The following is a 25224-nucleotide window of genomic DNA, read 5'->3' on the forward strand; positions in this document are numbered from 1 at the left end:
AGGTCTTTACATCATTAAGTGGAAGGAAGCAGCTGAAGGAAAAGACATGTTTGTAGTTGAACTGAACCAAACTTTGTTGAACCAGAACTTTGTCAAGGATATTCCTGAATTGATCCAGGGGAAGGGAGTTCAACCCTGGTCACAAAGAGTACTTGCTAGAATCTAGGAGTTTGAACTTTCATTCTGTTTTGTTGAACTAAAGACAGCCAAATATTCCTGGTTTGATTTTGATGTATGCATTAGTGTGAGTTGTTGGGCACTAGGTCTTCTTTCTTTAGTTTAGTTTGCTAGATAGGGACATTTGTCCTGGAAGCAAGACAACCAAGCGCAACACAGGTTCGAATTCTGATCCCGCCCTTAGAAACTACTTGCTGGTATTAAGCGTGTTATAAAAGAACAATTACATTATAATACTCGTTAGGATAGGGAAAGATTTATCCCACCCCTTTTAATTTTAATAAATGGCAAACTTTGAGAAAAATACACCTTTTTGTCCGTCTCGAATTTCTGACTCCTTATATTGTGTAGTGTGTAACTCATTGTATTAGTATTGCTTACAACAGGCTCTGTGAGGACAGGGAAGGACCCTCTATTCATTCTAAGGGTTCAGTTTCACTATGATGTATTGAGGCCAAAATGGGGGGTTTATATATGAGGGCTCATCTGACGAAAAAGGTGTGCGGCTGCCACCAAACAAAATGCGTTCTGCTGGAGGTGTTTACTCTGGCTTACCTCTAGTTCGCTGCTGTGGTAATGCAGCGGTGATGCATCAGCACCGTTTTTTACCATACCGCCAAACTCATAATGAGGCCCAAACTCTGCTCTTGGTGTATGCATCCTCAACAACCTGGGTGAGACGCACTATTGTGGAAACAGGAGAGTAGTCGGTGTCTCCGAGTAGACAGGCCTGGTATAGAGTCACTCATACGACAGGTGCCTTTCTCTGGCAAATCGGCAAGCCAGATTCAGTGAGCTATCAGGCGTGCTTGCCGGAGGCTGGCAAAGCGTGGGGCAGAGTCAGTCAGGTGTCAGAAGAAGGAAGGATACTGTGGTGTTAACCAGCCTGCAGCTGGGAGACTGGATAGTTCTGGGACACTTAAGTGTCCTACCCTAGTAAAAAAGAAATCCACTTTTTGGATTGTTTTGGGATTGCTTCTGGCTTGTTTTCAAGCTGCAGATTTTTTTTGGATTTATTTTGGATTTTTTGGGGATTTTTTCAAGCAAGGATTTATTTGCCTTGGGTAGGAGGATTTATTTTGGAGTTTTACTGACTTGTTTCTCAGTAAAAACAATCCACTAACACTAATTGGCAGGCAAGCATTTCTAAAGGATTTATTTTGGAGTTTTACTGACTTGTTTCTCAGTAAGAACAATCCACTAACACTAATTGGCAGGCAGGCATTTCTAAAGGATTTATTTTGGAGTTTTACTGACTTGTTTCTCAGTAAAAATAATCCACTAACACTAATTGGCAGGCAGGCATTTCTAAAGGATTTATTTTGGAGTTTTACTGACTTGTTTCTCAGTAAAAACAATCCACTAACACTAATTGGCAGGCAGGCATTTCTAAAGGATTTATTTTGGAGTTTTACTGACTTGTTTCTCAGTAAAAACAATCCACTAACACTAATTGGCAGGCAGGCATTTCTACAGGATTTATTTTGTATTTTTTTCATCTTGTTTCTCAATAGAACCAATCCAGCAACACTACACATTTTTACTGCATTTATTTTGGATTCTTTTGCAAGCAAGGCTACATTGGAAGATTTATTTTTGATTTTTTCCAACTTGTATCTCTGTAAAAACAATCCAGTAACATAGGCACACATTTTTACTTCATTTAAATGTTGGAAAAATAATGTCAAACTGCACTTAACTAATTTCTCCAGTAAATAATGCCCAGTCGCTATCATTCAGGGTGTATCAATTTGCAGCAATGGGTAGAAGGAATGCTAACACCTCGGCCATCCCATCTCCCATCGCGCCACCTGACTCGCTGGATGGTGGCTGACTGTCTCCTGCCTGCCACCCGGTACAGCTGTACCCCTCCTCTGTGCTCCTCTGTTTACCACCCCTGGCTGTATATCTGTTCTGTTACGTTTGAAAAAAAAGAATGCACCCGCAATTACTATTTTATTTCTTTCTTTTATTTATTGGATACTTTGTAAGTCCCCTACACATAAAATGGTGTTTCAAGGCACCTCAAGACAAAATAAAGGGGGCAGGAGAGAACAAGGGAGAAAGATAACAACATTCCGGCTATGCCTTGTGACATTTGGATCATTGGCAGCAAACCATGCCTGAATAGCCTACTGTCTCTACCCCAAACAATAAATACTATGTATGGTACTCTTAAATAATTTACATTTCTTATGCAGATGTAAGTAAACCAAGCAGAAAAGAAGCAGAAAAGAAATAATATGATTACCAGGTGGGGCTAGTGGCCGGCACTTGCTTCTGGCAGGCACTGGGCCACGATGGGGGGTTAGGCCAGAGTCCTAGGTGAGGCTTGTGCTGGCCCGAGCTCCGCTGGGATCTCCTAGCTCTAGTCTCCCCACCTAAGAAAACACTCCTTTTGGGTTTAGCTTTAAAAATGCCATATCACAGTGAGAAAACATGTCCAAACTGGATGTACAATGTAGGCCAGTCTTATAGTCAGGCCTGGCCGAAGAGGTATGGGGGCCTAATTCAACATGATGGTTGGGGGACCCTTTGCTTACAATGCAAAACAGTCTGAGGCACCTGTGGGGTGCATACATCATAATGGAGAGCAAGAAATACAGCCATGGGTTAATAGCTGCCGATTTTCCCATTGCACTTGCACGATGCAAATGCAACGTGCCTGAAGATCCTCTGTCTGTTCTCCCTTGTCTTCTCCCCTAAATTGCACTGGTAAAACTGCAAAATCGCTGACGGGCCTATTTGCAGTGTCTCAACTGTTAAATGTATATTACACACTTACTGTGCCTCTGGAGACTATTATCGTCTCAGAATTTCAAGGTATACTAGACTGGGGGCAGCAAGATCAAAATGATTTTCCCATGATAAGACACTTTAGGGAAGTGGTGAAATCAGGATTGGAGTCCAGTCTTGCAATTAAAGTACTTAACCACATATCTTCCCAGCTACAGCTTGTGGACATGTCTGGGTTTTGATGGAGATGGCTTAAAAAGTATGCAAATCACATGATAAACCACGCTGACAAACATTTCCTTATAGAAATATGTGTAACACGAAAAAGAAAAAAAACAATTTTTGTTGCCCCAACCCATCCTCCTCCCCATTTTCACTGGAAAGCTACAAGTACCAGAAGTAATATAAGCCCAATCTCCAAGTAAAAACCACTGAACAGGTTATCATGCCATGTTCATTCTAGAGAGGAGTGCCTGCTACCTTTTTTGTATTTTTTCAAGGAACTTGGGGTTGGTCATCCTCCATTACCTGGGAGAACACAGACGTGGACCCCTTGCTCACTGTGCTCAGAGAGGCACAGCTCCACCTCACTGATGGGACCCAACAAGGCTGAAACACGTGTATGGGGTTGCTGTTGGTACTCTTGTTCAAAGGAGGTTTGCCTGGCATTTTGGTGCTGTAGTGTCCTTGTGGGCGGGACAAAGACTGATATGCAAATGGATATTCCTCCTTTGTGAAAAGTACAGTGAGCAAAAAGTGATGGCTGCGGACTCTCAAGTGGGTAAAAACCATTGAACAGGTTATTATGCCATGTTTATTCTAGAGAGGTGTGCCTGCTACCTCTTTTGTATTTAAGCTCCATGGGGTTTGCAAATGTGATTAGACACACAACAAAATGTATTTTGTGGTAATAATATGGTCACCTACATTTAGTCATTGTTTGACTAATAAAGAGAATGCAATTTAACTGTGCTGTTCATAACAAAATGTGTTTTAAAAAAGAGTTTCTGAGGAGAGTGGGGTTACATTTGCTGGGTATACACTCTGTTCTATGTATAGTTATGGTATTCTGTTAAATGTCTTAATTTTGACACCTTACCACAGCGTTTTAAATGAGTGCTCTTTCCTGCTTATTTAGTTGGGAGTCGGCTTGTTTTGGGCTTCTTTTGCAGGGTCATTTGGCTTTTTTTTCTCGGGCCTGGCAGCGTGGGCAGCAATGGCGGCGGAAGAAGAAGATACGATGGTGGCCGTGCTCCTTGTGGGCACGAAAAACGAGATAAATACCATACCAGAGGTAAGTGTGCACACGTTTAGGGCACCTTTATTTATGTGGATGTGTATCTGGACACAATCTGGAGCACTGCGCACTCCACGAATATCGAGGGGCATGGAGGGGAGATGCGGGAAAAAAATAATCTTATTTCAAAGTCATGCTGGAAAGGAAGGAGGCTCTGACGGACTTATTCTGTGGCCCGAGGGACTGCTGAGGGAGGGTTAGAGAGGAATTCAGGAGGTGAGCCCCGGAGCAGTGTGCTGATCGAGAAACAAAGTTCACCCGTCAACACAAGCAGGCGCACTCGCCATCTAGCCCAGCACAACTATGAACTGGGGATTTATGGCACAGCCGGTTCCCCGTATGTCTCCTTCTCCCATTTCCAGGGCAGGGCACAACTGTAAACATCTGTCTACTGGGCAAAAGAGAATGGCAGTTCAATCTCACTGCTGTCTTTGAACGCGAAGCTTATCCTGTGTCATGCGTTACTTATTCACTTCAAACTGTTCAGCGCGCCATTAAAACCATCTAAACGCTGCGCCTGAGGGTTGAACACTAAACAGTTTAGTACCACAGTGACCGGAGCTGGATCTTTGAAGAAACCGTGCATGTATTGTAAAAACACATTGCAAAATGTTGCGGCCATTGACCACAGTACTGAAATTGCCAGAATCAATGACCCTGTAGAAGGGTCAGATGGGGTACTGGGTGTCACTGCCTGTAGGATCAAAGGACAGTGGCTCAGAGCAGGCAGGCAGCACGTGCATGGTCGAGAAACCCAGGTCTAAAAGGATGACTTAAGAGACCATCCTGGAGTCATCCGATGATCATCAAACTACATTAGAAGTCATTCCCACATCATCAGAAGTCATCACGCTGTTAAAGTCATCAGCAAATGTCTCAGAATGGTGGGTGATGAATTGGGGATGGGTTTAGGATGACTTGCTGATGATGCCAACATCATCCCTATTTTAGAAAACTCTTTGTTCCTGATGATTTTAGGATGACTTGCCGATTACGTCAAGAGCATCAACAGGTTTGCCCCAGATGATTCTGGGATGACCTGCTGATTACTTGAAGAGCATGTTAAGCCCTGATGATTTGGGGATAATTCTGGGATGACTTGCCGATTACTACAAGAGCATCACCATGAAACATGTTTATGTATCGCAAACTATTCTTAAAATTGGGCTTTTTTCGCTGCCGGCTGTCCCCGGGATAACCACAAGTTGGCGCCCCTGGTACTGGGTGCTGCACCGGGAAACATCCAAGATGTATTGAACATGTAAAACAAAACGTTTCATGAAGTAAAATATTTCCTGATATTTGTTCAGATTCAATATAGCCTGCATACGAAAGGAACACAATTGTAAAAAAAATAATACTTGTTACTATTTCAGTTCGTGCACACCATACTCATGTGTCCAGCAAATGGCAGCTTCTAAATACGTTCAGCACTATGACTATTAAAACACTATTTGAAATGCATACACAGCCAGTCTTACTGTTTTCGCTTGTGCAACATATAACCATTGTCCCCATTTGTACCCTGTACATCAAATTATATATATACTGGATAAGTGAACGAACTTGCTGTTGTTTGATGGGCTGATTTCCTGAAATGGCGTACGACCACAATATATATATATATATCATGGCCTGCTGTAGCGGCCATGTAGTTATGGTTAAGTTGCTAAACCCATAGGAAATTAACCATAACGTCCCCTTAACAATGTTTTTTATTGAATGAATATATATATATATATATACACACACACACACACACACAGCACTGTGTAATAAAAATGCGTATCCGGGACACACAGATCGTTGAAAACGTGTAACTGTCCTAATTTTATGTTTGCATTCTGGGACTTGTAGTCTTGCCGTTGTAATGGCGCTACAAATCCCGGAATACAAATAAAAAAATATATAGGCATTGCCCTGTAGGCCAGTCCAGGCCTGGCAGCATCCCGGCAATGTAGACATGGCTCTCTTCATATGAAATCGTGCAGGTCAGGGCATGGGACCATTGGTGGAGGGCTTTGCAGTTCCCTCACTGGGCTGTCTCCATGTAGCTTTCATCTCGGGTCAGGTTGCCTTGGCAGACCTGCTGGGCTGCAGGTGCTCCATTTTTAAAATGTAAACTGCTTTTCACTTTACCGAAACATGGGCCCAATTCTGAAGTCCATGTAAAATTGGAAAAGTATTGTTCCTTGGTGGAACAACACTTTTCCTAAAAGCACCGTATTCTGTGACATTAAGAATGTGGGGGTACAGACATCAAAGCTTCCAGTGTCCCTAATATGGCCTGACAATGGCCATAGTGCCTCTGAGGAGTGCAGGACAGGCACTGCCTGGGGATTCTCCTTGCAGAGCGCGAAAAGGAGTTAAAATACGGTGCCTGTGAGGTATCGTTAACATCTATTGTGCAAGTCTTTCCTATGTAAGCTGCACATTTCCCAGATGGCTGTACCACTTTTCTGATTTACTGAAAGCATAAAGACACTTTTGTAAGTCAGAAATGGCAGAGTTTTGAGAAATGCTCAGAAATTAGAAAATGGCAGTTTTGAGAAATGTTCAAAGTGACACCTGAGAGAATTGTGTCTTTATTTAAAAGTTTTCAAGCTTCAGATTTTTTTTCCATTTATTTTGGATTTGGGGGATTTTTTCCAAGCAACGATTTGTTTGTCTTGGGCTGCAGGAGTTTTGGGGATTTTTTTACTGACTTCTTTCTCAGTAAAAACAAGCCACTAACACTACTTTTTATTTTAACTTAGTATATGTGTGTTTTCTCTATGTTTCTGAATTGTGCTGTTTCTTACTTTTGAAACCCACTCATGGCGTTTACATGTGCGCTTGCTTTTTTCGGTTAATTTGGGTGGGTCAGCTTGTTTTGGGCTTTTTTCGTACGGCGATGCAGCGCGTTTTTTCCTTCCACCTGGGAACACTGGACACCAGCTGAGCAATGGCGGACGAGATTCGAGCGTGGATCATGCTGCTGGGATCGATAAACAAAGCCAGAATCATTGGGTAAGGAGCTGATGTACACGTTTTAGGCTTTATTTCAGAGTGAGCCTTTTGCATAGTGAGGAGTGTGTCTCTCGGGAGCCACACAGGTTGTGTTGATTTATGAGGCAGACTCTGCCTTTGTAGTGCGCGCTCCCCACGTCCAGCGCCCCCATCCGCCTCCTTGGACCAGCGACGCCATTTCTCCGTGAGCCTCCAAGCAGGGAGCACTGTTGCAGACCCTTGGTGTATATCATATGTTCTCCTGCTAAAGGCCGGCACAGTGCGTTTATCTGCACAGGCTGTTGGCACATTTCATTACTTTCACACGGCGCAGCTCTAACCTGCTTTACAAGTGATATTCAAGCAGGCTAGAGCTTTACAGGAGAACATATAATATACACACGTGTCTGCAACATTGTGCTCCATTGTTTTCATACGACTTCAATGATCCAGCGTCATATATGCCAGCTATGGCTTTTGGGAGTTTCAGTCCAAAACACATCAACGTACCATGCAGCTGCAATTGTACTCGGAGCTGGGATTGGGTGTATGTGTATCATAGGCAGTGTGGGAGGGAAGGGGTGCAGTGGGCGCGCCTAGACCTACTGCAATTGATTTACTGGCACAACTGCACTTTATCACAAAACCAGCTGAGTTTTCGGGAGGGGCCAATGTATAGGACATGACGCATGGGTGGCACCTCAAAGAAAAGGAGCCTACAGTCGTAAATCCTACTTTGGAAGCTGTGCAGTTAGAGCAGCATCTGTGGGGTTCGATGGGGGGGGGGGGGCTAATTTAATGAATATGTTGACCCAACTGTGCATTTTGAAAGCTCACTGAGGCCACGACTGTATTCAAAACGACCACATCCCTTTCAATTTACCCGCATTTGGCTGTCCTCTAAGAAATTCATACAGATTAAGAAAGTTCGTGCATATGTAGCCCCTTTTTCCCCAGGTCTAACTTGGGAGCCTGCACTTGAATGGGACAATAAGTGGGGGGGGGGGGGTGGTTTGGAAAGATAGCCACAAGGATAACCTGAGGCGTTTCACACAGTACACATTAGCTCTACATCGTGTGCCATCATCTGGGTGTAGTTGGTCACAGCTGTTTCACTGCATTTGGTGAAAGGCCGTTTTGCCAGGTTTTTTTGCTGCATTTTTGTTATGGGGTTTGGGGTAGGGGAAAATTAAGTAATTGTGGGTGTTGGGAGTGCGCCCCCATAGATAAATGGGGCAAAATGGGCAGGCGCCGTGGTGGTCCATCTCCCCTTGAATCATCTTTCCCTTCCCTGTTGATGCTCTACATTCATGGCTGCCTCTCCCTTGCCAGATGCCTTAGAAATATTGCCTTCTGCTTTCCTTAATCGGCTGTTGCAAGACCCCCCCCTGTGGCATGGAACATGCACATTCGCAACCACTGGAATGTAAACATGTCTGTCTTCAGCACTTAGCAATGGCTGGTTTGCTTTCGTCTTTGCAATTTTTTTTGGCAAATGGCCTGAACGATGGCACATGAATGCGGTTGCACATTGATGGTGCCATTTCACGACCAGGTCCATTCCACTGAATGCCCAGCACCTCTGAAAAGCTGGTGGAGATGATTGATCAAACCGCAGTCGCTTTGACATCTGTGCAGAGCCTGCTGACGCAGGTTCGAATCCCGGCAGCCCCAAACTCAGCCTTTTATCCTTCCGAGGTCGATAAATGAGCACCACACACCGTGGGTAATAATAAGCAGCACTCGGATACCTGAGGGTTCGTAGCACTATATAAATGCTAAATTATTATTATTATTATCCTGGCTCAGTTTGTTGGATCAGCCTGACAAAAGCACAATGTTGTATTTGAACAGCAGAAGTAGTTATAAAGCAACATACATTTGAGTAAAATGGTTATTCTTTAGGGCAGGGGTGCACAACTGATTTTGACAGTTGGCCAAAAGTACCTTACATGATGGCTATAGTGGGCTGAAAAGTAAATGTGGGCGGGGCGGTAGGCGCAGCAGGCGTGGCGGGAAGCTTGGCCCCACCCCTCAACCAAACACTATGCCCCATGGCGCTCAACCAAACACTATGCCCCATGGCTCCCCCACCCCTCAACCAAACACTATGCCCCATGGCCCCCCCACCCCCAACCAAACACTATGCCGCATGACACCCACCCCTCAACCAAACACTATGCCCCATGCCACCAAGCATGCACCATGCATACATACTCATACAGACCCAAACCCCCCCACACCCAACTCGGCACACAAACTCACAAGCATACACCAATACACTATGCACCCATACAGACCCGAACTCCCCACCCCCCAACTCGGCACACAAACTCACAAGCATACACCAATACACTATGCACCCATACAGACTCGAACCCCCCCACCCCCCAACTCAGCACACAAACCCACAAGCATACACCAATACACTATGCACCCATACAGACCCGAACTCCCACCCCCAACTCAGCACACAAACTCACAAGCATACAGACCCCCAACTCACCATACAAACTCGCAAGCACATTCAGGCAGTCGCGACACACACTCCCCCTCCGCATCTCAACATACACTGAACTTGCACACAAACACATTCAGTCAGACCCGACACACACACCCCCTCCGCATCTCGACACACACTGCACTTGCACACAAACGCATTCAGTCAGACCCGACACACACCCCAACCCCGCATCTCAACATACACTGAACTTGCACACAAACACGTTCAGGCAGACGCGACACACACCCCAACCCCGCATCTCAACATACACTGGACTTGCACACAAAAACAAACATTCAGGCAGACCCGACACACACCCCACCCCCGGATCTCAACATACAAGCAGCACAAAGATCCAACAAACACACACGCTCGGAAGACAACAAAGACTTTCCTAATGGAGGGGGCCGATGCTGCTTGCCGGCCGCCCTCCATTAGGAAAGTCTTTGTTGCTGGCGGGCCGGACAAAACGGCATGGCTGGCCGCAACTGGCCCGCGGGCCTTATGTTATGCACCCATACTTTAGGGTATATCCTACTTTTTTCATCTTAACACTTCCAGACTTGTTCAGTTGCTTCGTTGAACTGCTTTGTGGCTGAAGGCAGACCTGGTTAAGACATTTTTTTTATCACAGCAGTAGTGGGTTTACAACTCCAATTAAGTAATTAACTCTTAGAATACTGCTTTGAAAATCACAGGCAGGCACTTTAAGCGCAGGCACTTTAAGCGCAAAGTCTGATAAGGCTTGATTAAAGTGAGCTCAAAGTTCCCATAAGGAGGTATTTTGGGAGGGGCAGGATCTGGGTGTAAATGGCCATAGGGATTAAAATGACCATGGGCAGTCAATATTTCGGCAAATAACCAAACGCCTACTGGCTTTGTGTGCCTAGGTGTTCACCATTTCAGAAGTTCAGGTAAGACTGGCACCTGCCCGAGACACTTCCATGGGTGGGTTCCTAACAAACTTCCTTACTTGCTGGGCTGTGTCTGGGTACCCATCTGGCTCCCTGCGCTGGTTCCGGGTCTTGGTAATTGTCATTAGAATGCGTACTGTATTAAAATGTGTAATATTAATATTTGTGCTATTATTTCAGCATACTGGGACACAGTGGATTCCTGTCAGCAGGTAGCAGTTGAGCACTGCTTGGAACTGGCCGTTCAGTGGATATAGAGGAGGCGGACAGGAGCCACAGAAAAAGTTTTCCCGATACAAATCCCAACCCTGGTCCATCAACTGCATCAGAGGTAAGTGCCATTGGAGTTAACCAAAAGTTGGTTTGTGCCCTTATGAAATAAATAAATGCTTTTTCTCTATCCAAATACTATCGGTTGTAGGCTTCTGTGTCTCCACCCCAATCTCAAACCCTCCTCCCCAACATTCCTATGAAGCCATAGGGCTTCTAGACGACTGTGTCAGAGGGTGGGAAAAGGTAGCTCAAATACTGTGGCTCATGTATTAACCGGTTATTGTCCATCACTCATTATATGCCCACATGCAAACATATTGCTTTGTCCATTACTTATGACCCGTTAAGCTTCAAATGTCATAGTGGTGTCCTATGTTATTTTTTTAGATTGTTACAAAAGCAAGCACGCACATAGTTAAATTCCCATAGGTATATAATATCGGCATCAGTTGGCCCGGGAGCCAAATTTAGCTCCTGGTAAGCATGGTGTAAAGCTAACCAGGCTCTTCAAGGCTACAAACAGGGCTAAATAGCCCCCAGCTCCGCTCAATTTCAAACCCTGTGTATTTGTTTTGCTTGTATGGCTCCTTTACCAATGCACTGTCCATGGGGGAAACACGAGATTGGTAATTTCTTCACAATATACCAATTATGGAAAGAAGATAAACGGAGAGCCACTTCCTGGGGAAGTGACACTAATCTATATTAAATTCTAAGGAATTGCCATGGTTTCAACCAGATTTACAGCTTTGAGAAATGTAGTAATTCGAATTACGAAAGCACATTAGAGGGTGTACAGTGAAAATTGCCTATGCTTTATTTCTCACAGCCATGTGTCAACCAAAAAGTACTTTGCTTGCTCTTTTCAAACTTTTTACACAAATCTTTTTTGCGTTTCAGAATGTATCCATGTTAAAGCCAGGGAAATGGGCTTTCCAGTACTCTCTGCATCCGAGTGCAGAAAAGCCCTCCAACACAAAATTGGGAACTACCGGATGAAGAAGGAGCCAAACCTCGTCTTTTCTACACAAGTGTAGTTCCACATTCCCTTGCTCTTTTGCCTCGTCCTGGATACTAGTGTGACTCCCTGGACTGGTTCTCTTTCCCCTCTCAACCTTGCTCCCTGGGCTGGTCCCCACCGGACTCGCTTGCTCCCTAGGCTGGGCCTGTATACTCGTGTGACACCCCTGGACTGGTTCCGTGTCCCCTATCACCCTTGCTCCCTGGGCTGGACCGAACCTGACTGGTTCTGGGTCCCCTCTCACCCTTTATTTTTAAATTGTGAAGCACCCGTGTTTGGGATTGCTACAGTTGTGTTTTTGTGCTATGTACACAGTGTCCGATTGAACCTCTGCCTCTTTTTAATAAATATAGTCGGGGAAAAAAAAACGTGTCGCTTCTTTTTAAATATAGTTTATATGCCATTACATGGTCTTGACTTTCATGGCCATTTTACCTAAATGACTGTGACCTAATTAGTCATCACTATTGTTCTAAAGGCAATTCAAAATGCAACTCTCTGAAATGGGCAGCAATTAAGCCACAGTGACGCTTTTAAAGCCCAATTCAACAAGGTGCACCAAATGTGTTTTTAAGCATTTCTTTTCAGGATTATAGTAAACATTATTTTTGTTAAAACTCCTAAATTTATTTCCAGCTCATAAACCGAAACAATGCCTATATTGTTAAAGAATATTTTTGGGATTGCTTTGTTGTTTTGATTTGTAAAGTATTATTTGGTGACTACATTAATTGCTTTTGGATTTCAAAAGGTTTATTTGGGGATTGCATTGCATTGCTTTTGGATCTCTACGAGGGTACATTTAGCCAAAAGGAAGCCAGATGTAATCCGTTGCTTTTGTATTTATTTAGGGATGGCACTGCTTTAGGATTTTTATAGGATTGTTTGGGGATTGCATTGTTTTGGGATTTTTGCTGGATTGTTTGGGGATTGGATTCTTTTTGGATTTTTAGTGGATTGTTTGGGGGTTGGATTGTTTTTGGATTTTTAGATTTTTAGTGGATTGTTTGGGGGTTGGATTGTTTTTGGATTTTTAGTGGATTGTTTGGGGATTGGATTGTTTTTGGATTTTTAGTGGATTGTTTGGGGATTGGATTGTTTTTGGATTTTTAGTGGATTGTTTGGGGATTGGATTGTTTTTGGATTTTTAGTGGATTGTTTGGGGATTGGATTGTTTTTGGATTTTTAGTGGATTGGATTGCTTGGATTGTTTTGGGATTGCATTCCACTGAGGATTGCTAATTAACATATTTCAGGGTGCATGAAGCCAAAAAGAAGCCAAAAGCAATCCTCTCAGTACAATGGGAGTTTCTGGAGTTAAATAGGATTTAAAGAGGATTTAAATGTTTGGGAAAATCCAGTAGCAATCCACTTTCAATCCAGATTTTTTTGGTAGGGTACTATGCCTGGGGTGCAGTGAGAAAGGGGTGTCGCAGAGGGTGGCCGACGAGCACTCTGAAATTGAAAAGCAGTGCGAGTTCAGAAGTACGATCACACTGACACATATTACAATGGCGGCTCTGTTCTCGGGCATAACAAGACACTCTGATGCCAGGAATAACACATCCAGGCTAGCTACAAAGTGCCATTTAAGTTGGCCCTGCCTGTGCACTCGGGCATCTCTGAAACTAAAGGTGGGAGTTGCTCGGCCCCAACTCGCACCCCCACCTCTCACGTATTCCCAGACCGCCCCTCGCATCTGCACGCTGTACCCCGCGCGCGGTGGTGTCCCCCTCCTTCTGCCCTGTGTGGCGCCACTTCCCTCAGCCCACCACCCAGCATGCCTGTGGTCGAGCCTCGAGGCCCACGGTCTCGGCCTTCTGAGGAGAATGGGGGATGGGCTCATCACGAAAACCAGCCAGGTACCAAACACAGTTTTCAAGTGTGCAGCGGCCCAGGAAGGTAAGCGTGTTATGACAAGAACTAGAGGAGCCGGATCTGGGACAGGAGGGTGGGGAGGACAGGGCGGTGGGAGGGGTGCGTGGGGGAAGAAGAAAAGGAAACCGAGAGAAAGACAAGCAGAGGAAAAGAGAGAGAGAGAGGGGGAGAGAGAACGAGAAAACAGGTAGGCCTACAACCTAAACAGCAGCCTATGTTTTGTCTTCAACCTACAATGTATGCTCAGCAGCAAACATTGCAAGACGAGCATTGGCAATGCCAACTGTTTGGGCGTTTCTGTAGGTATGGGAACGCATTTGCCAGGCACTGCGTAGTGCTATTAACTGGCCATTGTTGGTAGCACGTGAACAGCTGTGCGAGTACCTGGGCATCTAATAGCAGGGCCTGGCAGATGTTTAATACTTATACACAAACCAAAACGGTTGTCCTTGTCAATGCTTCTTTTTAACAGGACTTCAGTGAAGGACACGCACGGTGCTTATAATACGAGTGACTGAAGGCAGACCTGGTGAAGGCTTTTTTTTAAACCAGGAGTGTGTTTACAGCTTAAATTAAGTAATTAACTCCTGAAAGACTGCTTTGAAAAAACACTGGCAGGCACTTGCGCAACGTTTGATGGTAAGGATTGATTAAAAAAAGCTCAAAGAGTTTCCATGAGGAGGTGTTTTGAGTGGGCAGGGGCAGGAACTGTGTAGGAATGGCCACAGGGATTAGCATTGGCATGGGCAGTCAAATAGCCATACAACACCTACAAGCTGTGTGTTCTGTCTCATATGCCATTTCTCCCGATCTCTACTCTAATGCAATGGTTTCGGCAAAGTGGCACGCGCCACCCAATATCCCAAACTAAAAAAACAAGGGAAACGATTTGCTTGCCTAATTCAGACCTCTCCACCTACCAACTCTCGAAAGCGGGTACAACCACGTGTGTTTAGCAAGTCATCCCATTGAAGTCACAAGCTACTGAATGCACGGACTGTTGGCAAAAGTGGTCCTGTGCGGGTGAGTCCATTGAAGTCCTTGGAAGGCAAGTGGTGGGTTGGGAGGGTGAACATGTGTCCATGATGGTGATCTTCATTGCCTGCAGAGATGCACTTGATTCCATCTGACATCCAGGACATAATAGCCCATTACTGCAGGATGGAACAGGGGGTGATCCTGCCCTTTAAAGGAGCTAAAAAAATCCTATCTTACACCACTTCTGAAGAAAAAAAAACCCACACCAGCTCAAAAACTATTTTCTAATTATCGACCCAGTGCAGGCCTACCCTGGCCATCCAAAATCTTGGGAAAATGGTTGCAGTGCAATTGCAAGCGTTTTTTGAGGGTAAGGGGATATTGGATATGTACCAATCAGGATTCAGGCCAGGACATGGGACCGTAACAGCACTGGTGTCTGTTTGGGACGATATTTTGAAGGCCTTGGATACAGTGGATTTGTGGATTCTTATCTCGAGACTATCTACAGGGGCTAAAATATCCAATGATTCATTGAAATGGTTCACATTCTTTCTGACTGAACCCAGCAAGTCACACTGGGTCCAATGTGGAGGGTTCCATGTGTTAAAATCTCGTCAAAAATGGCTGTTTACACAAAAAAATCACGGCAAAGAGGCTGTGGTTTTGTCGCCGCAATCTATGCAAAGGATGCAGGGGATACCCCTGCAACCCAAAGACCCATTATACCATTTAAAGGGAGCGGGGGACACCCCTGCACCTCTTAAATGGTATAATGGGGTACACCTTTACCGGATCAAACCACAGCATTTTTGCTGCGATTTTTTTTTTTTGTAAAGGCAACATTTTTGCCGTGATTTTATTACTGCATACCATGTGGAGGGCCTCAGGGCTCCTACCTCTCTCCATTGTTATTCAACATTTATATCCGTCCCCTGTTGGACATTTTTCTGATATTTGACTTGCGCCATCACTCGTATGCCAACCACATGCAGATCTATGTTCGGCTAAGAGAATTAAAAGTTGGGTGCGTGCCAATAAGCGTCAACTTAACCCAGCCAAAGCAGAGATCATACTAGTTGGATCTAAGACAAAATTGACCACAATTTCACAGCATACTCCCTTGCCCTGCACATTTTCGGGTCCCAGTATCTTTTGCATCCAAGGTAAAGAACCTTGTTTGAACCTGGCAGACAAATATAGGCCGTAATCTACAGGTAAATGAAATTGTAAAATCTGTTTACTACCACCTTAAACTGTTGAAACCTCTGTTGCCACTTGTTTCAGATAAAGACAGCCCGTTGATAGTCTGCGAATCAGTAAATTCCAGATCAAATAATTGCAATGCCCTGTTAATGGGTATTCCAAAAGAGCAAACCCAGTGTCTGCAGGTTGCTCAAAATGCAGCCGTTAGGCTGGTCTACTCCCTGCCCAGACGGTCGCCCATTTCCCAGTTCAGGAGCAATCGGTACAGCAAAGAGTTCTGTTTAAGGTCCTTAGCTTGGTCTTAAGTGTCTCAGAGGAGCTGCTCCTATACATCTATACATCTTTCCTCAAAGATTGTTCCCCAACACCCCGATCATTGTCTGTGGTCTTCAGGACAACACCTTTGGGCAATTCCACCTTCAAGGTCAGTTTCCTGGGGCGATAGACTTTTCGCTTCTGCAGGTCCCCGTGCTTGGAATTCCCTAACACTTGATCTTCAGACAATTGAAACTTTGGGCGAATTTAGGAAAAAGCTGAAGACCTCCCCTTTTGAATAACCGCCCACGACTACTACTATATCATTTGCATCCAGATGCAATTTTATTGCTTGGTTCCTTTGGTTATGCGTGATATAAATATAAAAATCAAATCTAAACTGCTTATGTCAATCAGCCCGTGAACAACTAGGGCCCTCAGACAGGAATTGGGAGTTAAACAGGGTTGCAATCTAAGCTCAGCTTAACCTTCATTTCAGTTAAAATAAAATGGCTGCTATTTGCAGATGGCCACTCTTGCCCCCACCAATGAAGCAGAAAGGCAGGCAGACTCTACCCGCAAGGACATTAGAAAAAAAGGAAAAGACAAGTGGTGGCCAATCCCCTTCACCACAAATGCAGCACAGGGGCATGGACGGCACTGAAAGAAGGACTACTGCACAATCTAACCGCCCTAGACGAGTACTGAAAACCTTAGGGGTAAACATAACAAGTACTGGCAACATATCTGCCTCGTTGTAGTGGTGGACAGGGGTGTCACTCACACTAGATGGGGAGGGGATACTCGCGTAGTACAGGGTGGAGAAAGGAGAATACACACAGAATAGGAAGGGGGTATACATACAACATTCTGCTATAACTACGTTTCTGCCACTACGGAGGAAGAGCTATCGGGTGTGCCCTTCTGCCAGCTATAAGACTCCCGAGGTCTAGGACGAGCATACGGCTCCAGAGTGAGTGACAGGGAGGCATCTTACAATGCAAGGTGCCCACATTCTTCCATCCCATTTGCCCTTTGACATTGTGTATTGCGCCTATCTGGCCCAGTGGTGGCCTCCTCGCCCCCGGGAACAACATAGCCCTGCTGCTCGTTCTCTACAATTCTCCACTTCCGGTGCATGAGGCCTCCATCAGCCACGGCTACACCCTCATGGCAGGGCCTTTCGCTGCTTTCTCAGGATCCTCTGAGCGGCCACATCCTTCCATCCACCCAACCTTCAATCTCCACCTTTGGGAGAATTGCACGATGTCATTACCGGGCTACCTGCAGCATCACTATGGCGGGCGTGGGGATACCCGACTGCAATTGGGCCATCCAGAGCACATGTGCAAGTAACAGCACTTCTGCTGCCGGACCCTAAAAACCCATACGCCTATACAAATAGTACACAACAGCTAACTCTGAGGATAGCACAGGGGCAACGTGCTGGTCTTGGAAGCAAGACCACCTGCGCTTCAAAACCTAACTCAGGTATGGTATTAGGCACGCTATAAAAAAAACAATTAAATGAATAAATAAATATGGCTGCTAAGTGAGACACTCAGCAGTGCAGCCAATAGACATCCAGAATCTATATCTGCTTCCAATAGGTCAACTGTCTTCTCTATACATCTATAACGTTCATTTTGTCTTATATATATATATAGGTGACGATTAAGCAACAATTAAATGAGCGAATACTAAACAGTAGAATTATTATCTTTAAAAAAATAAAAGAAACTGGTTCATAGTCTTGCATAGGTGCATCAGACCACATGCTGAACTTTTATGTTGCTCAGAATAAGCCCATCCACACGTTCTGAGGTGGTCGAAGCAGCCCAACTGCTATGTCGCCCAGAATGGTTTGATGGACTTCGGCTAAAGGCATGGGCCCCTCCATTTTCATCTCGCAACACCTCACTTGCTAAGGACATAGCAATTAAATGTCGCCTAAGTTATGTTTAATGAAGTGAGCCGTCTTCCCCAGTTCTGGCCAGGTTTCAAAGTATACTGTTGGTAGCTGGTCTCTTTAGGGGTGCCGGGAGTCTCCATAGTTCGTGGAGCAGTTACACTTTGACCGGAAATAATCCGGTGAGGTCTGCGACCAGCGGCTCGCCGGATGTTTTGGACTACAAGTCCAATGATCCCTCGCAATGTACTGTGCTGGCTAGGCTCACTGGGAGAGGCAATCCAAAAATTATCTGGCGATCCAATGGCAGAAGACCCCCTTCTCTAAGTGAAGCATAGCGGAATAAGGTTTGAAGACACTCTGTTAACTATCCTGCTCTGCCACACCAGAAAAGTTATGGAGAGTTTAAAAAGGCATGAAAAAACTTCCACCTGAAAAGCTAAAGTAGATTAAGCCATTTGAGCAAAGTTTCACACAGCATAGCATCACGTAGTAGACATCGTTCGACGCGCACCTTCGGTTTAGAGAAAGATGGATAATGCATTCTGGGTATACAAATTAGCTTACATTTCAAGGCAAATGTCTGTCAATAGGGCAGTGCTACTTTAACCAAAGCATTTTTCAATCCAAATACAAACAGCGCTCTAAGATTTAGACAACTACAACTACATACCGGGTTCATCCTTATTAGATCTCATCAGTGCAATACAGTCAAATAGTCTTGTGGTTGGAGTATTGGGGCACAGTAGCGACGCAAGACAAAGGGAAGCCCTAGAAACCATTTAGAGCTACCAGCGTTTGACAGGTTGTGTGCCTACAGCGCAATGGCAGGCAGTGATGCTTATAGGTTTTTATGATCCTACTTCGCCATTAAACTTGGTCCATGGTAACAGCCTCTTTCTAAATCTGCCTGCATCTACTCTCCGCCCTTTGAAACTAATCCAGAACAGGACTGCGAGACTTGTCCTTGGCCTCAAGCCCTGGGATCGTATCTCTCCAGCCCTGAAATCTCTCCACTGGCTCCCAGTGGATGCAAGGATTATATTCAAAACCCTCTGCATTGTCCACAAGGCTTTCTGGGGCCTGTGTCCAAAATACCTTCAGCTATCCCCCAGCAAATAACTTCCCTCTCGAGCTCTTCGCTCCTCAGCCTCCATCTCCCTCAGGGTCAGTCGTTTTTCAAAGAAACAAGCTGGGGTATATCTCTGCCTTTGGCCGGGGCCTCCCTCTGCAACAGCCTCCCTGCCACTCTGAAACTTGAGGAGAACCATCTCCGGTTCCAAAAGCACCTCAAGACCTTCCTCTATGCTTCTGCCTTCGCCCCTCTTCTCCCCAGCTGATCTGTTCTCTCTCTGCACCGTGCACCTGGCCTACCCTTTGTCGTCTGGGCCCAGGTACCTGCTCACCCTGCCACCCACCCGCACTGCTGCCTTGATCTGGATCTGTATCTGTAACCATACAGTCCCCCCTGCACTTTTTCCTGCACTTATCAGACATACCCTCTCTGCTGCCTTAAACCCAGCACTTGCCACTTGCACTAGCACTGTTTGTTGCCTTTCATTATTTATTTATTATTTTGTATCTGTTTTTCCTTTGCTCTGCACTTTCCACCTCTCCGCCCTTCCATGCACCTTTCCCCTTTCTCTCTCTATGCACCTGCGCGTTCTCAATGTCACTGGGCCTAGTATGACCGTTGTTTTTGTTCTCTCTTGTTCCCCTCCCTTGCCTTGTGGCGCTCTGAAACAGCTCGATACAAATAAAATATCATTATCAATGGTCTCAGCAACTTAGGCTTGTACTCAACCAGGAGCCCCCGGGTTAACAGTGATTTCCTTAGGCACGCGTTTAAAGCCGTAATACTAATCAAGTATACACGTGCCATGGTATTCCAGTCTGGAGTGTGGGATGTGCGTTTGGGCAAATTGCCTCTAAGGTAAAGGGCAGGAGAGCTACAGGCACATATGCAAGACGCATTGGCTGCGCAACAGGCCTGAGGTACCACCGGCCACCAGGCGGGATATGGGCCTATGATCCTGCCGAGAGAACATCACGGGACTAGGAGGCAGGATTCTCCCCATAACCCCCCTCACCGCTTTGGCTGAATATAAAGTAGGATTAACAGTGCGATGCACTTGAAGGCTAAGGGCCGGATCGATGGAATTTTGTGCACGGTTCAAAGTGACTTTGCACTGCTGAAAAGTGACTTTTCTCTGCCTACACAAACCCTGATTCATGGAACTGTGCAAAGTGTATTTTTGCAGTGCAAAGTCATGTTGAACTGCAAAAATACACTTTGCACAGTTCCATGAATCAAGGTCTCTGGGGGTAGTGGAACGTCACTTTTCAGCAGTGCAAAGCCACTTTGAGCCGTGCAAAAAATTCCATGAATCGGGCCCCAAGTCTAGAGCACAATACGTGAAATTCTTACCTGCAGCTGGAACTAGTCCAGGATATGTGGCACAATGCCCAAGCACGCAAAATGTAGGGATAATATGTGCTTGCTACGAAATGTATTACCAATGCATGAAGCCATTGCTTCGCAGATGAATATTCCTACGGTTTGTAGGCATTGCAGACTCGGGTGCAACAGAGATACAAGTCACACTGTTAGGCATTTACTTTTGCTCTGTCTTGTCGATCGTAGAGATTAGACTAGGAATTTTAAACCAGGAAGCAGTTCTCTTTTTCTGCACCGAAAAATATTTCGAATTACTTCATGAGTGGTTCTGGTTTTATAATCCCTGTTGCTACGGAAGAGTATTGAAAAAGAGATGAGCCAGCTTTGATAAATTGTGAGCAATTAGTACATTAGATCACTATTATTAGAGAATGTCTGCAATGCAATTTGATACAATTGTTGATTTTATTGTATAAAAGGTTACATATTATACTTAATAATAAAAACCAGGGATTTGATATTTGGAGTACAACCAGGCAACTACTCAAGGGTGCCTAGTGCCCACTCTGCTAAAGAAGGGTAGCATTGAGCCTAGGAGCCCACACTATGCGCCAGAAATCGCACAGAGCACGTGGACACACATCCCCACTTGATTATGTGCTGGGCCACACAACCTGTAAGCACCTAGACGGTCAAATCTTTGGAGACCACTTGTCTTCCTGCCATTGCTGGGTGAAAAATTGGTCTTCAGAGAGGGGGTGGCGGGGCTGCCCTAATGGCTAGTGAGACCTATTGGTAGCCTGGGCAGTGCCTGAAATCCGCCTCGCTCTTGATGCCATGTGCCTGGAAGCTGGACTCTGCTCCATTTTTATGAATCCCTTAAAGAGTGCGGGGGATAGGATTAAAGTAAAGCACTCGAGGACTCTGCAGAGGTACTATCTGAGAGCCCTCCCTCACGGCACTGTGTTCAGAACACAGTGATCAAAGGCACCACCATGGTGGCACGGGGCAAGCATTACACTGAAAGCCCCTCACCTGGCAGTAGAGTTCCACGAAAGTCTAAGCCCTGAAGATCACAGAATGTGAGAACTGAAGAAGTGAACTTGCAACAAAGAGTCTCTGGGAACACATCAACAGAGGCTTAAGCCAATCCGTGGAAGGCGCACCCTTCGTGGCATGCTCCCAGGCCAGCACTCGTGCTAAGCTTTTAAATCCTGTGACAATAGTATTGACGGGCGAACCGATCCTAAGAATCTCCAGATCACGTGCATTTTTGGTCCAGCAAACCTTTCTGGAGAAAAGTTCAAGGTCAACCTGGGATACAAAAAAAAAGAGTGCTCTGCAAGTCAGGTTCAGGTGCTGCCACCCCCTACATGGCCCTATAAAATGCCCCTTTGAGGACTGCAAAGCTCACTGATGATGCCCAATGAGGCCGAAACATGTCTGGGGATGCTTGTGGTGTTGTGCAGAAGGGATGTGACCAAGCAGTGTGGGCTGGACTGCCCCTTTTTGGGGTTGGATCAAGAATGATTTATATGGTCTTTCCCCTTTTATAATGGCTTGGCAGACTGAAGAAGATGGTCTGGAGGGTGGCCCAGAGCAATGCCAGAGTTTAGGATTAATTCCAAACCCTCCAGCCATCACCTCCTTTGTTTTCCATTAAGGACTGCAACATGATCCATTGTTATTATATTTGCGTGCTCCTGCACTTGAAATTGATAACAATGTAAACGAGTCGAGCACAGGGGCGAGGCAGCCCAGGTCGCACTCCGTGTCCCATGGTTGAACTTTCACTCCCATTCCCTGGGCAGCCTAGTTGGGCCCAGATCCAGGGGTTCCAGTCACCGCAGGGGCGACCCCAGAGGATATCCCGAAGTCACTGGTTTAGAGACCAGCTGGTGTAATAGGGTGGCAGAGGTGCAGGCCGGGTCAGACTGGGGCATGAAATGGCCACGGGCCCCAGTGAGAAAATGGCCCACAGTTGCAAATGGAAATTCATTCCTTTTGTGACAGACTGAGTAGTACCCAAGGGGGAGGGTTTTGATCAAATGGGATGCAAATTATACATTGGAAAGAATTTGTATTCAGTAACACTGGTGAAAACTACTAGCTGCATGGTGAAGGAACTGATCAAACTGGCCTATATGGGCCAAAAAAGTGACCCACACCAGCATTTTGTGTTTTCGTTTCAGGCATTGCCCTCTTGCCCTGTAGGCTAGTCCGGACCTGGGTGCAGGGGTGGCATACCTGGCGAAACTGAAGTGAAGCAGGAAGTGAAGCATGGCCAGGGGAGGGGGTCCGAGGGGGGGGTGGCAGCAGGTTTCTCGTGGGTGAGGGTATGCGGACTGGTGAACCATCTACATCAGAATTCAAGTCTTTAAAAAAAAAAGTGGGGGCTCATTAGCATATGCACTGGGAAGTGACGTCATTGGAAATTAACATATCAAAGGAAAACGTTACATTGCCTTCAGTTGGCTTTGCATATTCGGACGTAGTGCACAGAACGAATGAGTGTTTTCTTTTCAAAATATCAACACAGAAAAAATCTTTTTCTTATAACGTTGTTGGAATATTATTTTAAAAAGTGCACATTTTAGGTATTAGCATACTTGTTCAGAAAACATTTGACTTTTGACTGCATTTTTTTGATCGTTTTGTTGGTTGAAATTCAGTCAAATATATATATATATGGGGTGGGGAAAGGAAATCGATGGGGAGTTGCGGGCACCCCTCCCCCACATTTTCAACCAAAAAACAAGCAAATCAAATTCGGTAAAATATTTTCGCGCAAGTATACCCAAACCCACGTTTTAAGCCCAACAATGTGTACCCAAAAAGTTCCCTGGAAAGTAATGGCCTAGTATGAGACATTGTACCTGCTTCAGTCATGTGTGCGCTGCCTTCTGATCAAATGGCCCAGTGGTGAAGTATCCGACAAGAGACCGCGGTTCGATTCCCCGGTAGGGGCCCTGTTGCGAACACAGGGCTTATTGTAAATATTCGATGAAATAGCGCAGTGTAACTTGTTTTTACTCAAGGCCTGAAAAATACAGGGATGGGGTGGGGGATGGAGGGAAGAAGTTGTCTCGCCTTCTGAAAAAATATAGATGGACGCCATCGACTTGTTGTTCCCTGACATACAGATGGTGTTTTGGATCATGTGGGTGCAGAGGCTGCGGAAGGCAGGGGGGGGGGCACAGCCTCCCAAGGAACTGAGGGTACTGCAGCGAGCTCTGATTCCAGTTACCAGGAGAGAAAGGGAGCCACGAAGGGGGTGGGATTTCTTTTTTTTACAGCAAGTGGACTTTTGTGAATATGGGCCCCAGAGATAAATCAGAATATTTTCATAGGGGAACCCTGGTATATTCTCTAGGTTGGAGGGGGGATGTGGCTATAGGTTTTAAGAGCACAGAGCAAAAGGAGAAAATGAACATATTTTCACTAACTACGATAAGTTACATTACTGGGTTGTATCTCACACGATGGGTGCCATTCCATGGTATCCTGGCGCTTGGTATCTGCAGGAGGAAATGGGGCTTTGGTAGAAGCAGAGGGAGCAGGGCAAGAATGCAGGTGGCCTGGAACCCGGGTAAGCTTATGGGGATTTGGGTATGCAGCCCGTTGGACGTGGCTTGTGGGTAACCAGAAGTGGATATGTATGTTGTTTATCTGTTTGAAGAATGTTACTTTACATTTGAGCTGGTGGCCATGTGGGTTGCTCTCTAGTATAGTGGCCTTTGGTTACATTGTGGCTTTGTTTGGGAGCCTGGTTCTTGTATTTGCTGTATAACCTTCAGGGGTTTAGGGAGATCGCATGTTAGTTATGGGAAATGAAGTGGGTTAGTAGAGTGCGCTTTACTTGTGGGATATCAAAAAAGGAACATACTATAAGATAATAGAACTAAGCGGATATGTGTTATTAGGATTTGTACTGGGCTACTGGGCACCGCAGCCCTTTGTATGGTCTCCAGGGGCTCTATGGTTAAGTGTTAAATTGAAGACTCCACTCAAATCCCAGCTTCAGCTCTTAACAAATGTGTGTGATCCTGGGCAATCATGTTATCTCACATGTTTGCTGAAATTGGAACGTCAAGCATGGGTTTTTGTGTTGTGCTGGGTGGGGCGGCAGGACATCGGGTGTGGGTTTCATCTTGTGGTAGGCGAGAAGGCATGACCCCCGGGATGGGTTTTGAGGCAGGGAGGGAAGGAAAGAAGACAGATCTGCGTAAGAGGGAATGGAGGCCAGCTGCTAGGTATAGGTGTACCCTTTTGCAGGTGGTGAGGCACAACGCAAGCATGGGTCTTGCGTTGTGGGGAGGCAGGATGCCAGCAATGAGTCTTGTGTTGTGCGTGGTGGGGAGACAGATTGCCACTTTGAGGATGGAGTTTCGATGAGTGGGGAGGCATGGTGCCAAGTATGGGTATGGGGGTTTGAGGGGCGCTAGGTATGGGTTTCGATTTGTGGGGAGGTGGAGCAAAATACCAGGCATGGTCTTGTGTTGTTGCGGGTGGGGCCGTAAAAAGTCAGGTATAGTTCTTGCGTTGTGTTAAGACAGGACGACAGGTACTGGCGTTTTGTTGTTGGGGGTAACAGCACTAACAGGCAGAACATTAAATGGACAACACCTAAATATAGCAAAAAAAGTAAAAATGATCCTTCATTACGAGTAACCTCGTTACAGCCGTGGTGT

The 25224-nt window shown here is 45.6% G+C and overlaps 1 protein-coding gene and 1 long non-coding RNA gene across 3 annotated transcripts in view; one reads left to right on the top strand and one right to left on the bottom strand.

Moving 5' to 3' along the window:
* Positions 1-25224, bottom strand: part of LOC138453062 (MOB kinase activator 2-like) — a 95008-nt gene that overhangs the window by 68818 nt on the left and 966 nt on the right. The gene's annotated exons all lie outside the window — the stretch shown is intronic.
* On the top strand, positions 7069-12277 carry LOC138453087 (uncharacterized). Its single transcript, XR_011260363.1, has 3 exons — positions 7069-7219; positions 10796-10946; positions 11789-12277. It is a non-coding gene; the product is annotated as an uncharacterized lncRNA (long non-coding RNA).

Source organism: Ambystoma mexicanum, chromosome 1p (genome assembly GCF_040938575.1).
Source record: "Ambystoma mexicanum isolate Mex_15411 chromosome 1p, UKY_AmexF1_1, whole genome shotgun sequence".
Classification (NCBI taxonomy): Eukaryota; Metazoa; Chordata; class Amphibia; order Caudata; family Ambystomatidae; genus Ambystoma; species Ambystoma mexicanum.